The sequence below is a fragment of the Benincasa hispida genome, chromosome 2 (assembly GCF_027475165.1).
Source record: "Benincasa hispida cultivar pf3 chromosome 2, pf3_genome.v1.1, whole genome shotgun sequence".
NCBI lineage: Eukaryota > Viridiplantae > Streptophyta > Magnoliopsida > Cucurbitales > Cucurbitaceae > Benincasa > Benincasa hispida.
In genome coordinates this window covers 26090070-26107480 of record NC_143479.1, presented here as the reverse complement: position 1 = coordinate 26107480, position 17411 = coordinate 26090070, and the positions used below count along the sequence as shown (strand labels likewise).

General features: G+C 33.8%; 1 long non-coding RNA gene and 1 pseudogene across 9 annotated transcripts; both read left to right on the top strand.

Moving 5' to 3' along the window:
- The first annotated feature begins 1574 nt into the window (after positions 1–1574).
- Positions 1575–12992, top strand: LOC120071430 (uncharacterized). 9 transcript variants are annotated; one of them, XR_016527464.1, is made up of 5 exons: positions 1575–1847; positions 1947–2025; positions 2148–2206; positions 8979–9084; positions 12818–12992. It is a non-coding gene; the product is annotated as an uncharacterized LOC120071430 (long non-coding RNA). The 9 variants fall into 9 exon arrangements; XR_016527459.1 differs by having other exon boundaries at positions 1584–1847; positions 2138–2206; XR_016527463.1 differs by lacking the exon at positions 2148–2206 and having other exon boundaries at positions 1579–1847.
- Positions 6660–7562, top strand: LOC150037773 (uncharacterized; annotated as a pseudogene).
- Positions 12993–17411: the final 4419 nt, after the last annotated feature.

Below are 17411 nucleotides of genomic sequence, written 5' to 3'. Positions count from 1 at the left end.
ATTCCCATATATCCTCATTTCCCATAGATAAGGGTTTCTTATTCATTTTCAAAATTGTGAGTTTTTTTTTTCTTTTCTCCATCTGTTTTTCATTATATATATATACACACTTCATTTTGAATATAGTTAATTATTGAATTAATTGGTATTAATTTAACCAAATTAGTATAAATATTTATTTTAATAAATCAAAATAATCTATTAAAATATTTATTTATTTTTTTTACAATTAATTTTTTTAAATAGATATAATTACTAATGCAATTATTTTTTTTACCTAAACAATAAATTAATTAGCTAACGATATCTTAAATATATTTAATTAATAAACTAGGATTAGTTAGATTTAGTTAGTACAAAAATTTATTTTGAATAATAATAATTTATTATTATTATTTTTAACAATCAAACAATTATTTATTGAGATTAATTTTAATACGATATTGTATTATAAGTATATAAAACTTTTTTTAGTATTCTTTATTAACATATCATATTTTTATCTCATTTTCACTTTTATATGATATATTGCTTATTAAAATATATATTTTTTATATTATTTAATTAAAATTAAAAGTACTAATGTTGAACTTAATTAATTATACAAATGATTAATTATTAAATTAGAATTAATATGACATTCATTTAATATATTAATTGGTTGATTTTATTTATAAGTTACTCCATTTTCAAATATTTATAGTTAAAATTATTATTGATTCATAATTAATTAACTTTTATCAACGTATTGAATGGTATTTATTTATTTTTAATTAATTAATATATTACAATTATATAAAATTGTCCTACTTATTTTTATAAATTAAATACAAACATAAATTTTGTTCATAAAATTTTGATAGTATTTTCCATAGACAATCAAACATAGTTATCTTTAATTTCCACATATCCTATTCCAGATATCTATTAAACCTCAGACCAAATGGCTCCTAAGTTCCAAATGTTACGATTTTATACTTGAAATTTGAATTTTGTTTCAATTTGGTTTCAAATGTTTCAAGATAGTCACTTTTAATCTCGATTTTTCATTAAATACTTAGGAACTACATGAAAATTAGACCCAAAACTTAAAAGACCAATAAAGTATTTTCCTCAAAAATCATACCTCCAAAATTTCATAGTTCTATTAATTAAAATCTTGAAATAATAATTGTCTATAATTTAATTTAAACACTAAAATTTCATCGTCGTATTGGTGGTTTGATAGTTTTACTCATTTCTTTTTAAAATCAACCAATAAAACTATTCTTCTAAACGTTATTAAATTAGCAAATAATATTTATGACATTAAGTATTCTTAAATAGTTCATAAAATATATAGAGGAAGATAGGAAGAGGAAAAACCGCTACTATCCATTTGAGTCACAATTTTTCTAAAAAATATTCTATTAATTCATACATTTGAAAAAGTTGTATGTTTGTGAAAATGATGGCATTGGGGATTTTAAAATAATATCGATGGTCTAAATAGAGATTTACTTGTAAAATTCAGAATTTAAATTGATATAAATATTAATTTGACCTTTTTAAGCGATACAATTCTCTAAAATTTAGAGCATAAATGGATCTTTAGCATTTTTAATATAAAAAGGTTTTTTTTTTCTTTTTTTTTTACAATAAAGCTGCTGTTGCCTCCAGCACCGACGCACGTTTCTAGCCACTCTTCCAGCCAACCGCACCGCATGATCCCGCCAGCCGCTCAACCTTCTCCGATCGCTATTCTCCGCCGCAGTTCGCCAGCCCTGCAAGTCCGCCTGCGGATCGTGGTGAAGCCCGCTACTGCCATTGGTTCAGCACCTTCGTTCGCTAGAATCTTGGGTTCTTGGGTGAGATTTAAGGTTTATTTGGTTTTTCTTGAATGGTATTTTGCGCACCCATTGAGTTTGGGCTAATTTAAGTTATACCCATGATGTGTTGATGCTCAGATCGAAGTTTCGAGGCATTATTCGACATTGTCCAGCAGCTTTGATGGTGAAATTGGGGCGTTTTCGGCACATTTTGTGGGTAAGATTGTAGTTTTCAGATGGTTGAAATTTGGGTTTTTAGCCCTTGGAATTAAGTATCACACATAAGAATGGGTTACAATTATGGATTGATATTAAAATTGATTTTTTAGGGAAACTTAGGAGTTTTACTCAAGATAAAGAGGGATTTGGTTTACTAATTACCTAGACTTAATATGAAGGTAAGCTACCTGCTACTGTTTCGCCCTTGAATCCAAATTGGTGTTAAGTATGTGATTTCGTTTTGTATGTTGGATTGAAAAGTTATGACATGCTTTGTTGGACTATTGGAGGAAAATTATGGAGACCTATGTTTATACTATGGGAACTATGATATTATGTGATGTTGGGTGTTTGATTGATCGATGAATTTTGAGACTATTTTGAAACCTCTTAAGCATGATTTAAGATTATGATTATATGTTTGTGACTATGTTAGATTTATAGTAGCTGTTAGTGTTAGAAACGATAACGCCCTCAGACGATGAGCAGGATACCAACAAATGGTCTAGAACGAAACCTACAAAATAAAAGCTCGTTATAAGCTAAGTCGTGGAGCTCGCTCTGTTTAAGATGTTTCGCAACTTTGCCCAAGCGTGCAAGCAGGTCAGAAATACTACCACGTCGTCCCCAGGATAAAAAAAACTAAAAAAAACTCGATCAAAAGTGCACCGTTACCGACCTGGAACACACACCTTTCTGGCTAAATGCTCAAAAAATGGGAAAAGAAAAACAGAGGAGAGCGATGGAGAAATGAATGTTTTGTGCAGAAAACTGCTGAGAGATGTGCCTTGAGCGCTGAACTGCCACGAGAGAGAAATGAATTTAGCCTTTGAACGTGCGCGTAGATGTCGGGGCAGAAGATTGATACTTGTGGAAGGCCAACAAAATCTTTTAATAAATAAATAATAAAAAATAATGGAAAAAGAATATTTTTATTGAAAAATAATCACACATAAACGCCTCGCCGTCCAGCATGCGTGTAGGACATTCACCGAACTCATATTGGTTTATCTTCTCACTCCCTTAAAACATGGGTACCATTGGAGCCCAAACCCATAGCCCAAGGTTGGCGGACAAAAAGGAGACTCCATTTTCAAAATTTATCAATGTGGGATTCTCAACCAAAGGTTGGTTCCCTTTAGTTTTTCCTTTAAAAAAAAAAAAGAATTTGTTTATAATTTCAAAATGACGAGTTCAAGAATACAATTGTTGGCTTCGGACAAACTCATCGAGGATAATTATGTGACAGGAAATCAAATTTGAACATGATACTTGTGATAGGCGATTTGCGGTTTGTCTTAACAGAGGATTGTCCTCCCATTCTTAGTTCTAATACAAACCAAAATGTTCGGGATGGGTATGACAGATGGGTCAGGGAAAATGATAAAAACCGTGCTTATATCCTCGCCAGCTTATCTGATGTTTTGGCAAAAACACATGAGGATATGAGTATTAGCAAAGAGCTTTTGGAATCCCTGCTAGGGATCTTTGGACAACCATCCTTCACCTTAAGGCATGATGTCATCAAGTACATGTACAACAACAACATGAAAGAGGGGACCAATGTTCGTGAACATGTCCTGGACATGATGGTCCACTTTAATGTGGCAGAAGTAAATGGTACTGTCATGGACAAGAGAAGTCAAGTTGGTTTTATTCTAGAATCTCTTCCGAAGAGTTTTCTGCAATTCTATACAAATGCATTGATGAATAAAATTGAATACATCTTGACTACTCTGCTGAATGAGCTACAGGCTTACCAGACAATGTTGAGAACAAAAGGTTTGGAATCAAAAGTAAATGTTACTACTGCTAAAAAGAGAGGAACGTCCTCCAAGCCTAATGTTGCCTCTTCTTCGTGTAAGAGTATTTCTGTGAAGAAGGGCAATTGGAAAGGGAAGAAGAAACTTGCTGGAAAGAAAGGCAAGGAGAACGCTACAGATAAAGGGAAATGTTTCCACTGCAACAAAGAAGGGCACCTGAGGAGAAACTGCCCTCAGTATCTTACTGAGAAAAGAGCAGAGAAAGGTAAACAGACTAACTAGTTCCTGGGGACCACTTTCTCAACTAATCTAGTGGGAGAAGTTGCTACTTGATCTTACTACTTTTCTACATCTTGTAAATGACAAATTGTATATATTTTTGTGATAAATGAAATGTTCATTTTCAGACAATTATGTTTGTTTTATCTCATAGCAATGTCTGTTAAGAATCAAAATGTTAAAAAGCCATTTGAAAATATTCAGATATTTAAATGGCTAGATCAAAGTATAGAAAGTTTAAAGATTTCTAGATCTGACTGTTAACAAGAGTTATTAAGATAGGTCAGATGCGTCTTACTCAAAGAGTTGAGAGTACCTCAATATAGTGGGAGGAAAGTGTGCTTCCTGGTCATTATTGAGAATAAGATGCATCCTCATATAGTTTAATTAAAAGCCTATTGTATACTAACATGTTTACAATGATTCTCTCGGCTAAAGTGTTTGAGAATCACCTAGTAAGACTAGGAATACCAGATTAACTAGGGTAAGTAGGAGAAATATCGGGTATGGGATACCGAATAGTAAACCATGGGTATGAGATGCCTTAGTTTATTGTATTTCTCTGTAAAACTTAGAAACTCAGTATTATATATTGGATATATAAGTTACCACTGGAGTTGTAGTCCAAGTGGGAGTTTGTTGGGATTTATGTCCTAAAACTCATGGTTTGTAAACAATGAAACTTATTATGAAAATTCAATAAGGTGTTATTGAATAGATGTATTGCTTATGAGAAATTCAATAAACCTAAAAGTCCCTTGACTATTGGATGAGTTATTGAACTTTAAGTGGAGACATAAAGGTGGATCAGGTTCGAGTAAATAGTCAAAATGATCTATAGTATATGAATAAGGATGGGTACCTTGTTATGGTAACACTATTCGATGAGGCCTGGTCTGTAGTTGTTATAAAAAGTATTAAAGTGCTACAAACGAAGTGATCCAAATTCGTTCGTGTTAGTACATGAGGAGTGGGGGTATCCTTGTGCAAAAGGGTTTGTATAAGATCGAACCACGAATCCGTCACTCTTACTTTATAACGTTGTTTACTGTTTAAGACTGACTATTTCAAAGCTATGACCTAGATAACTTGACCTTAATCCTGAGCTAATTATGAACTTCTGTTTATTTGGAATTATCCTTAGATTTTCATAGGTGAGGGTTGACTCAACAACGCCGGTTCAATAATCTCCCATTTCAGGGGTAAGACCGGATAGATAGTTGGGGGCATAGGATGCAAGATGGAATTCACTCCTACCCACTTTTAGGGATAGTAGAGAGGTTGTTCTCTTAAGTGTTGATTCTGGGTCTTGAACAAGGGGCCCCACCTTCTTACTGGCCCAAGAGGGACACAGTTTTTTTATTGGATCACAAAACAATTATTCATTAGGGAATCAGTGGGACTTAAGGAACAAGAGGCAATTTCAGGGGTAAAACAGAGATTCGACCCAACCGTTATTATGAACAACCTGTGAAGCGTTGACTTGCTAATCATGGTTATATCAAGTGGACATAATATATCTACAGTGAGGGGAGTTCAACTATGGGCTTTAGTGGAGTGACCCATTAGTTAAGAAATGAGGGTTAGATCAGTTTAATGAGTTTAACCAATTAATCTCGGATCGTTGGAGCCCATGATCTGAAGGTCCACGAGGTCCCCATACTAGCTTGGAAATGGTTTGTGTGATACGTTAATTTGAAATGTTCAAATTAGAATAAAACAAAATTGAAGAATTTATATTAAAATATGATTTAAATATATGAAGATGGATTTGTGTAAAATTAATTTAATATTGGATATTAAATTAATTAGAATTATTTAAATTGTTTAAATAATTATTTATTTTATTAGAAAATTAATTTTGAAATTAATTTGTAAAATTAATAAATTTTGATTTTAGAAATTAAATGTGATTTTAAAATCAAATTTTGGATTTTGGAAATAGAAAATTACACAAATGGAAAAATGGGTTTTTCCAACTCCATCTTCAAGTAGCTCACTAATAACCCACCATCTTCAAGCTTTAATTACTCCAAGCATGAGTTGTATCCCATACAGTCATTCTCTTTGCATGATGATCTGCAATATATCGAAGAGATTTGAGTGATTTTGAGGTAAGGCAACCTATAGAATTTTAGTTGAAAATTCGTGTGAAGAAGGTGTTCTTCCTTTGGGTTGCTGCTGTGAGCATTCTCCAAGTTCCCTTTGATTCCAGCTTATTTTGAGACCCACAATTCAATCTAGAGCCCTAAGAGAATAGTAGGGAAGATCTTGTGGTGGTCTGCACAAAGATTTGGAGAGTTTTGCAACTGGAAATCAGATTTCAAAGGTTCTTAAAAGGTATGACTTAAAACCCATTAATTTCTGCTAAAGCATGCTTTCGTTTCTGCCAAAATAATGAATTAGAGTGCTTATCGATCCTTATCGATTCCGCTGCATGCTAATACAATCCAACGTTAGGGCTTTCTTGAGGTTGGAATGTTGTAGAGCTAGAAATAACAAGTTGTATGTTTAGGAACGTTTGTTTTCCACAACTAGTTTTTTTGATGTTGATCATTGTTTATCATCTTTTCTTACTAGATTTACAATCATGGATTAATCATGGATGCACAAGAGTAGGTTATCCAAAGATTATGAATTGGGTGTGGAAAACGTCATAAAATTTGGATTTTCTAATACAAATAGATCCTATATTCGTTGTCCTTGTTTGAAATGTGGAAATTGTGAAAAGCATAGTAGCAATGATATTAGAGATCATTTATATGTCAATGGGATTGATGAAGGTTATAAAATTTGGTTTTGGCATGGGGAAAAACTTCCTAACTCATGATTTTGTGGAGAATCTTCAAAGTTTGACACCTATATGTATGAAGAGACTGATGTTGGAAGTTTAAAAGAAATGGTTGAAGTTTCTCACGAGGAATATTCAAGAGATTTGAATGGATTTGAGAAATTGCATAATGATGCTGAAAAACCATTATACGAAGGGTGGAAAAAATATACTAAGTTGTCTACATTAGTAAATTTGTAAAATTTAAAAGTTAGATATGGATGGAGTGATACTAGTTTTTCAGAACTACTCGAAACCTTAAAGGAAATTTTTCCCACTAGCAATGAGCTCCCAAATTCAATGTATGAAGCAAAGAAAACTTTAGGTGCACGAGGAACGGAATATGAGAAGATTCATGCATTCCCTAATGATTGTTGTTTGTATTGAAAAGAATATGCAGATGCAATTGAATGTACTGAATGTGGTGAATCAAGGTGGAGAAATAGGAAAGATATAAAATGTGGGAAAAAACAATTACCTTCAAAAGTTATATGGTACTTTCTACAAATTCCATGATTCAAAAGGCTTTTTAGAAGTATTGATTGTGCTAAAAACTGGACTTGACACGTTGATGAAAGAATTATAGATGGTAAGTTACGATATCTAGCAAACTCTCTGGCTTAGAAGTTAGTAGACTCTAAATGGCTAAACTTCAGTTTTGAACCTAGGAATCCTTGTTTAACATTATCAGCCGATGGAGTAAATCCACATGGTGAAATGAGTTCTAAATATAGTTGTTGGCTTGTAGTGATGGTTATTTATAATCTTCCACCATGGTTGTGTATGAAAAAATGTACATGATGCTATCAATGTTGATTTCGGGTCCAAAACAACCAGGGGACGACATTGACACATACTTAGCACCACTAATTGAAGATTTAAAACTTTTATGGGAAAGTTGTGTTGAATGTTATGATGCTTATCGAGAAGAACTATTCAACTTACGTTCAGTTTTGTTGTGGACAATCAACGTTTTTCCTACATATGGTAACCTAAGTGGATGATGTGTGAAAGGGTATGAGGCGTGTCTAATTTTTGGAGACAATACATCTTCTATAAGATTGAAATGTGGGGAAAAATGGCATACCTTGGACATCGAAGATTTCTTGCATGAAATCATCCGTATTGGCACAAAAAAAAATTCGTTTTATCAGGTATGCTACTTGATATTCTAGGGAAAAGTAAGGATGGATTTAATGCTAGACGTGTTTCAGTTCATTTAAAAATTCGACCAAAGCTTGCACTTGTTGGTGGTGACAAAAAAATCGTCATTCCTCCCATGTATTATACTCTTACAAAGGAAGAAAAGCGTTGTGTTTTAAAGATATTTCAGAATAAAGGTTCCTAAAGGTTACTCTTCGAATGTTAAAAACCTTGTGTCGATGATGGATTTAAAGCTTAATAGTTTAAAATCTCACGATTGTCATGTGCTCTTACAACAATTATTCCTATTACGATAAGAATAGTGGTACCACAACATGTTCGGTATGCCATAACCCAATTGTGTATATTTTTCCATTTGATATGTAACAAGGTCTTGATGTGCAATAATTAGAAAAGTTGGAAGAAGATATTGTGGTTATATTATGTTTATAGGATAAGTATTTTCCTCCTTCATTTTTCACAGTTATGATGCATCTCACAGTACACATAGTTAAGGAAGTCAAACTTTGTGGATCTATATATCTACGATGGATGTGCAGCAATTCATGAAAGTCATTAAAAACTCCGTGAGAAATAGATATCGTCCAGAAGGTTGTATTACTGAAAGTTATATAGTAAAACAAGCCATTGATCTTTGTTCTGATTTCTTGTCTGGAGTAGATCCTATTGGGGTTGGCATTCATAATTCACAAGAATGTTTAAACAATTCAAATATTGGTAGACTCTTGTCCAAAGGAGTTTCTTTGAAACCTGAACAAGAAGTTTTATATCAAGCTCATCGGTATGTTTTGGAAAATATAATTGATGTGCAACCATATTTAGAGTAAGTTTTTTTTTAATGATTTTGGTTTTATTTTTTCATTTAGTTTTATGATATAAATCTAACTATACAATGTTTCAATGTTGACTTCAAAGAAAACATATGATGGCTTTGCAATTGCAACATCGAAATAAGTCCAAAAATCAGAAATGGATTCAAGAGGAGCATAATCAGACTTTTATATCTTGGCGATGAGAAGAGGTAAAGTGTTCAACCTATTATTTTACATATAATTTTTAATGCCTGAGTTGGAATGGAAATTATGATGGTCGGTTGCAACATAGCTTGAAATGGGAAATACTGAAGTTTCAGATAACTTGAGGTGGATTGCTCATGGTCCTCATCTTTTTGTGATTATGTATAGTAGTTACGTAATTAATGGATGTCGCTATCACACAAAGTCTTATGATAAGGATCGAAGTGTACAAAAGAGTAGAGTTAGTTTAATTACAAAAACGATGCAAGTGTCTAGTTCAAAAGATAAAAATCCATCATTAGAGATATATCTTTTTATGAAGTGAAACAAGAGATATGTCTAGTTCAAACCAATTAGTTCTTGCTCCTTTTAATCCTGGGTGAGTTAAAACACGTTTTGTTTTTATCGCAATAAAAATACTGATTATATTTTATTAACTAATGGTCATTGGGCACTACTTGCTATAAATGCATACGATGATTGTAAAACTCGCACCTTACTTTCCCTTTTTTATTATGTTTATTGTTAAGTAGCAAAATGTGGGGTTAAATATCAAAGTTAGATTGGATTTGTGCATCCCGAGGTAAAGGATGAGTTGGAAGAAGGAAAAATGGTTAAGTAAGGAAACTTAGCTCTCAATACATGTTAATCTGATGGAGGCTTGAGCATCGAGTGAGCGCCAAGTGAGCATCGAGTAAATGCTCTGAGCTTTGAGTATAAATAATCAAGGAAGGGCGAGCATCAAGTAAATGCTGTCTAGCGTCGAGTATAAGTAATCAAGGAAGACCGACATCGAGTAAATGTTGCCGAGTGTCGTGTATAAGTGAGCGAGGAAAGGGGACGAGCATTGAGGGTTAGCAAGGAAGGGTCGTGTGTCGAGTTCGGGCATCGAGTCAGGAGTGTGCATCAAGCGAGCTCCCAGCGTCGAGTTTCCCCATCGAGTAGCGAGCCCTTCCATCGAGTTTAATAGAGAGTCTTGAAATTTTCCATCGAGTAAGGACTTCTCTCCATCGAGTTTTCCCAGCGAGGATCGAGTTGCACAAAATGCTAAGTTTTTAAACTTTTCTTTTAGCTACCTGGACAAATGGCTTAATCTTGGCACTTGATCTCCATTAGTGGGTGAGGTGGCTTAAGGAGATTTTAGGTAAAGGGTTGGATAGTAGTATAAAAAGAAACAGAAATTCAAGGGCTCATTTTGGACGTTCTACTTGAGCAAACCTGACGAACTTGGTATCATTGGAAAGCTCTTCGAGTCTATTTTCTGAAATCGAGCCTTTGGAAGGGAGTTCTCATAGGAAAAAAGGCTGAAGAAGGAAGGAGGAGTCGAAGGTCCATTTTCGGGCATTTCCGAGCACTCAACAAAGAAACATTGATCTAGACCAAACCACATGAAATTTCAAGCTGAAAATTTAAGGTAATATTGTTATCACCCTTATAAGTAAGTTTGTAGAAGGAAATTTTGCAAGATAAGGTTTGAGGTTTGAGTTACATATTTTGGAAGCTAAACCAAGAAAGTGTTGAGTAAGCAGGCAGCCTTGCTATCTAGGGTCATTGGGGAAGATTATAAGCTCCAAATCAATCCACGAATATTTTTATGCTGAAATTTTGAGGTAACACTATTGACAAATTTCCGAGCATGTTTGAAGAAGGAATTTTTTTAAAATGAGCTCTGGATGTCGAGTTATTGACCTTAGAAACTGAATATGGAATTTGTTGGACAAACAGGCAACTACTTGCTAAACGTGGGCTTGGCACCCTAAAAACCCTACTAAGTGCTCGGTATGGGCGTCAGAAAGGAGGGTCCAGCTGAAATTTAAGCCCTTTTAAATTTGACTAAGTACTCGACACCCTAAGACACCCTAAGGTAAGTTACGAGGAATTGAAAGTGAAAAGAATAATTGTGAGCTTAATTTTGAAAGCGAATCTAAAAGGGAAATCATGGCTAGTAACTGAAGTATTTTGACATTAGTAGGAGAAGCTCATTAATCTAAAAAGGAGTTCCCAAAACTGTGAGTGTCTCTAATGTTTACAGATGTTTATGAATGAGTTAACAAGTCATGCTTTAATGAAAGTTACTTATTGATAGCCAACTTCAACGTAACCTAGCTATTTAGTCTATTGATGTTTATGAATGCTTGATAGATTAATAGCTTATAGAGTATGGATACTTATAGTCCAGGCTTGATGTTCTTAAGTAATTAATGTCTAATGCTTATGAAGTATGTTGCCCTAGACAAAACCTGAATGGTTAGCGTATGCTACTAGGGAAAGCTAGGTCTATATGACAAGTTAAGTCTGAGGTTTATGTGAAGGACTCCTAGTAAAGTATGTTTAGCTCAATACCTCGAAGTGGTAAGCAAGCTTAGAGACGGTTGATGATAGGATCCTAGCTACATACACGTAGGGTCAGTATGATTGAGAAGGTGATGGACAGAGGATCCACATCCCAAGAGATGAATTCAAGTTTTAGTAAGAGTTGGTTTCGCATTAGCAAGAACTATGAAGAATGATAACCTATGTGATACCAATGATAATAGTGATAAGTTTATATGGTTTTCAATGCAATGAAGCCTCATGAGATTTCTTAGCATTTTCCTCAAGTATGTACTTGTTTGATCGTATGTCAAAGTAGTATGATAACGTTATTTCATATAAAGCATTCTATGTTGAAGCACGCGTTGTAAAGACTATAGCTAAGTTTCCACAAATGCTCAGCTTAAAGCTATGTTCTAAAAGATTCATAATATGAATGATGTTAAAGCATAATATGTTTTATTAAGTCAGATACTGAAAGTATGGAAGGTGTCCAGGAAGTACCTAAGGTGTTGAAGATACTTAGTAACCCTACGTGCACGCAGAAAGTTCTTAAGAAGAGGCCGAAGTATGGGTCTCTTAGGCCATATTTGGGAAGCCGAAGTACGGGTCTCCTAAGCCATATGTCAGTGACCGAGGACGAAGTATGGGTCTCATGGCATGATACAGACATTGGGAACTTGAGCGATGAATGCTCGTTCTCAAGCAAGATCTAGGAAGTATTCACAGAACGTTATTATATTTTATGCTTCAAGTGTTATGAAGTTATTCAATGAGCTATAGTGAAACATAAGAAATGGTCAGAAGTGACACACCTCGATTAAGGTTATAGTGGAAGTTGGGTCGAAGGGTCCTTCCCCCAACCAAGCTTTGGTTTAGTAAGGTTAGGCTCAAGAGCAGACCAGGGGAGTCTCTCTCTTATAAAGATATTTAATGTGGAAGTTGAGGCCTAAGGGCCTCCCAGTGCTGATATCTATGATGCCTATGTTACGTTTAAATTTTAGTAGAGAAGTTTTATATAATTCATTGCTTGACTAATTCCTCAGTTTTCAGCTATGCTTTTCAGTTCACAATCTCTTTATTAAGCATGATTGATATATATGTCTTTTACGTTTCAAAGGTTAGTCACTCACTGGGCTTCTAGCTCACTCGGTTTAAATGTCTTTTCCCACAAGTAGCGGTCACTCCCTAGAAGACCAAAATGTTAAAGAGTACTAAGTGTGGGTTATGTATAAAGTAATACGCATGTGTCCTCTATAAGTTGGGAGCACAGAATGTAGATACTACGTCATGAGGTATATGAGGGATATTGTGACCAAAAGAAGCATTGTCATCTCAGATTTAGTATATTATCGTTATTTCGATATTTCAAATAGCATAGAGGAAAATAGAATCCATTATAATATTTGGCTTTTATGTATATAGATTGATACAAGGAAACCGTACTCATAAATCAAGTTAAAGGAGGTGCGGATAGAGTCGGCTGAATTTTTAGGTTGCTACATGTGATCGTGGTTGTTCATTTTTGCTTAGATTGTATATGTTGACAATGTTAAAGAAGTTAAGTTTTTATAAAGAGATATCGGTAGTTTTTTGTTCATATATAAGTTGTCAATGTGTGTATATTGTTTATTTGATTGATGAATGTACGCCATATATATACCAAATATGGTAGTTGGATCAAAATACAGGAGCAATTATAGGTAAAACGTCAACATTGTAGATTTTTCTAAAAAAATCACAAGCAAATTTCTTGATGTTTTTTAAATGAGTTCACAAAATTTGTTGACGTTTTTTACTTGTCAAGAATGCTCATATTCTTGACATTTAAAAAATGTCAAGTGTTTGTGTTTCTTAACGTTTTTTAAATGTCAAGTTCACAAAATTTCTTGACTTTTTTCCTTTTCAAGAATGCGAATATTCTTAATATTTCAAACAAGTGTCTATGTTTCTTGACTTTTTTAAATGTCAAGTGTCACTTTTCTTGACATTTTGAAAATGTCAAGAAAAGCAAAATTCTTGACATTAGCTTCCTTGACGTTTTTAAAAACATCAAGAAAAGTCATTCTTGACATTTAAAAAACATCAAAAAACATTGTTTTTGTAGTAGTGTTTAATTGTTTTACCTAATAGGTTTTTAACTTCATCCTTATACTCTTTGAGCTTTTCAAAGGCTTCAAACTTATGTTCCATTAGGTATAAATAACCATATCTTGAATAATCATTATAAAGAGATGAAGTATTCATAACCTCCTCTAGCCTTTACATTCATTGGACCACAAAAATCTGCATGTATGAGTTCTAATTGGCTCTATAACCTTTTCCACTAAAAGGTCTTTTAGTCATTTTTCTTTCGAGATAAAATTCCCATGGAGGTAATGAATCATCTTCTAACTTTCTTAGAAGTCCATTATTTACCAATCTTCCGATCCTATTGAGATTTATGTGGCCTAATCTCAAATGCCAAAGGTACGTATCATTGTTACTTGGAGAAATCTACGCCTTTTAGTTTGATTATTAGCAGTTTTAAACATCTCATGACTTAAAAGTGCTTTAGATTCAGTTGGTCTTAACAAATATAAGTTGTCTTCTAGTTTAGGTGAACAAATAACCACTCCATTTTTCATAATGAATGCTTCATTTGAATTAAAAGAGACAGAGTATGATTGTACAATTAAAAAATAAATTGAAACAAGGTTCCTCTTCATCTTAGGAACAATGTATAAGTTTTCTAAAGACAAAAATCTATTTTCAAAAGACAACTTAATAGCTCTCACCATACGAGCTGAAATGGCCTCTCCCATTCCAACTTTGAGCGTCATTTCACCCTTGTCTAGCTGCTGGAAGGAACAAATTCCTTGTAAAGAAGAGCGAACGTGATTAGTGGATTATGAATCAAGTATCCAATATCATGGTCATTTCCCACAAAACAAGCTTCCAGGACTAGTAAATCATATTTACCTTCCTTATTCTTCTTCTTCTCAACAAGGTACTTGGGGAAATTGAATTTCAAGTGAGAATCCATATTACAGTAGAAGCATTTGCCCTTACCTTTGTCAGCGTGGGAGTCTTCCCCGTCTCTCCTTTCTTTTTCTAGATCCTCTTGGTACCAGAAGTTGAAGGAACAGACTTAGTTCAAAAGGATGAACCCTTATGAAATTTTCTGGAATGGACAACATTTGCCTCTCTTTTTACTAGTCCCTTACCTTTCATATGGGATATAAAAGTCTGTAACTCGTTCAAAAGGGTAGTCAGATTGTACTATATTTTGTTCATTACCGCATTGCTGCAGAACTGAAGAAGACTCTTTGGAAGAGATTCTGAAATAAAGGACACCTGACTCTGCTCATCTATGACTGCACTGTTCTTTTCAGTGACATTGAAATGGACCATAAGATCAAGAATATGTTCTCTCACTAATTGACTCTTTTTCATGTGCATATTGTAATGTACTTGAGGGCCTCATTCCGGATCTTAACGGATGGTTGTCCAATCATATCCTAGAGGGACTCTATGATCTGACGTGCAGTCATCATGGTCTCATACTTGTTAGTAAGAATGTCAGACAGACTTGCCAAGATGTAGACTTGGGCCTTCTCATTGGCCTTTGTCCAACAGTTATAAGCATGCTTCAACGCTTGAGATGCATTTTGAGCGAGGACTGGAGGACATTCAGGTTAGATTTCCACGTCGCATAGTTTTCACCGGTTAATTTCTCATTTTTAAGCAAAGATATGATTGTGGAATTCATCCTGAAACATACAAAAATTAATTAACCCTATTAGTTATATTTGTTATAACCCATTACTTAATTATCCAATCTATTTAGCAAAAACACATTTAATCAAAGAACCCTAATCAAACTATTGATTTCAGTTTTTGCAACGATACTTCAGAGGTTTAGAGAAACAACCGCAAAAGGGTGATCAGCTACTCCTCCTTCAATTGAGACAATCTCAGACAGTCACTAATACCAAAATAACTCTTATTCCTATAGTTTGTAGCTACCATTGTTTTAGTCAAGGATTCATTAAATGACTTATTCCTCCAGAGAGGTTGACCCTCCCATTTTCGGATCTTAGAGGTACGCTTCAATAGGCTACTGAAGGGAAAGACAACTGCTGAAGAGTAACCTAAGAAATCCTATCCATTGCTAGAGTTTGCATTGTTCTGACCCTTATGATGAGGCCCTCCAAAGGGATGGTCGCACTAGGATGACACGTAGGTAGACCATAGGAATCTCATGGTGCAACCTAATGGAAGAGATCGTGGGACACATTGACACGTGTCCCTCTCCCACTTACTATAAATACTTTCCCCATTCACCTTGTTATTGACCCATGCAAACACTTTCTGAAGGGAGGCCGCACCCAGGCAACATGAAGTCGACCATGAATCTCATAGTGTAAAATCTTAGGGACGTTAGTGCTGAATTTTGATATATCATATATACCAACTTCCTCCAACTAAAGTATTCTAATATTTTATTAGGATTTTATTATACTTAGTTAAAACCCCAACTAAAGAATTTATCTAAGTCCTTTAAATTTGCTCAATATAACATTTCTATCAAATAGTTGACAATATTTAATTTCATTTATTAAACTATTTTAATGAGATCAATCATTTATTGCATGTTTATAAAATATTTGCTAAATTCACCTTCCAAGTCGGTTCCCAAGTAGAGATGTTCCGTTTCCGTCAGCTTAAATACCCCTTCCTAGATAGAACCTTCCTTAGACAAAGGTCCCTAGTGGGCAATTATTTTATAAATTTAATCTTTTATTGAAATTCATTTCAATCCTATTAAAACAAATTAAAAAAGATTAACTTATTCCTATTCCTGATAGAAATAACATAAGTCAATTTAAAACCATTTAAAATTGTTGGACCTATGTTTGCATGCAATCTAGATTATAGAATTTAATCTATTTCATTAATTATATGACTTTTTATAAACTAATGAAGTAATAAATCTATAAACACAACAAGCATTCACATACATCATTCCACTATTTATTAGAATAATTTTAATATATAGTATGATGCATGGACATGTTTAGGTTAATCATATATCACTAACATAACTCTAATATTATGATAAATGAGCATGTTAATTTAAATCATGTATCTATAAAATATAACCCTTTATATTTAATTATGATGCATGTACATGTTTATCCTAAGGTGGATATTTTTGAATCTATATGACATACAATATGTAATATGAATTTAGGAAATAAATCATTTAAAACATACATCCAATGCATAATTAAATTAAACAACAAAAATTGGACCCATTTTGACACCCTAAAAATAAAATGATTTGATTAAATGAATATAACAATTATATAAATATAATTAATTAATAAAAAATAAAATACATAAAAGAAATTTAGTTTAAAAACACAACAGTCGAACTTGTCTTACGCATGTCATCTTTCCTTCGTCCATTTTTGAAGCGTTGCAACGCAACGACTTGAAGCGTTGCAACACTACGACTTGAAGCGTTGTGTCTGCCTTGCAACGTTGCAACGCTGCGATAGCAACATCGCAATGCTGTGTGGCAGAATGCTGCTATTCTTCCTTGATTTCAGCTCCGAACTTACCTCGAACACTTCCGTTTCTTCTCGATCTCTTCAATAGCCATTGCTCAATCGATCGAGCTAGACTTACAGACTCAAAGCAAGAATTAAATTGCACAAAAATACAACGAGCCCTTACAAGATCAAAATAAAAAGTAATCTAAGGCCAAATCGAAAACATCCAATTTTGCAAACCAACATTTTAACACTCATAATGGAGAATATTAAACATGTGACACCGTCACCCATACAGGTTTCCTTAAAAGGAAGAAAGCAGCTTGGAATGTAAGTCGTGGGAGGAGAAGTTTTGCTAAGTCTCTCAACTATGCTTTAAATAAGAAAATTTTCTAAATGTTGGAAGCATAGTAAGTTAAGAACCCATGAATTTGGCTAAGTGTCCAAGCTATGCTATGAGGATGGGAGTTGAGTCCATA